General features: G+C 55.6%; 1 protein-coding gene across 1 annotated transcript in view; it reads left to right on the top strand.

Annotated features, from left to right (window-relative positions):
- The window catches only part of ECM1 (extracellular matrix protein 1), a 50122-nt gene that overhangs the window by 34916 nt on the left and 14949 nt on the right, over nt 1-257 (top strand). The window lies entirely within an intron of this gene.

The raw sequence follows: 257 nt of genomic DNA on the forward strand, positions 1-257 counted from the left end.
CCTAGGGGGCAGCCTCGATCCCTCACCCCCCCCCCCCCCATGGCACCCCCTGGTCTATTTTAAATTGCAAAAGCCAATAGCAGGCTGGCTATTGCACCCACCCACTGAGCAGAGGAGCGGACCTGAGAGGCAACTTTCTCTCTCTGGTCCGCTCCCCTGCTCAGTGGGCGGGTTTTCAATAGCCAGTCCGCTATTGGCTATTTCAAATTACATTAAATCCACCTGTTGCCTGCGGAAGCTATCAGGCAGGAGAATAG

This window comes from Nanorana parkeri, unplaced genomic scaffold (assembly GCF_000935625.1).
Source record: "Nanorana parkeri isolate BGI_ZX_2015 unplaced genomic scaffold, ASM93562v1 scaffold420, whole genome shotgun sequence".
Classification (NCBI taxonomy): domain Eukaryota; kingdom Metazoa; phylum Chordata; class Amphibia; order Anura; family Dicroglossidae; genus Nanorana; species Nanorana parkeri.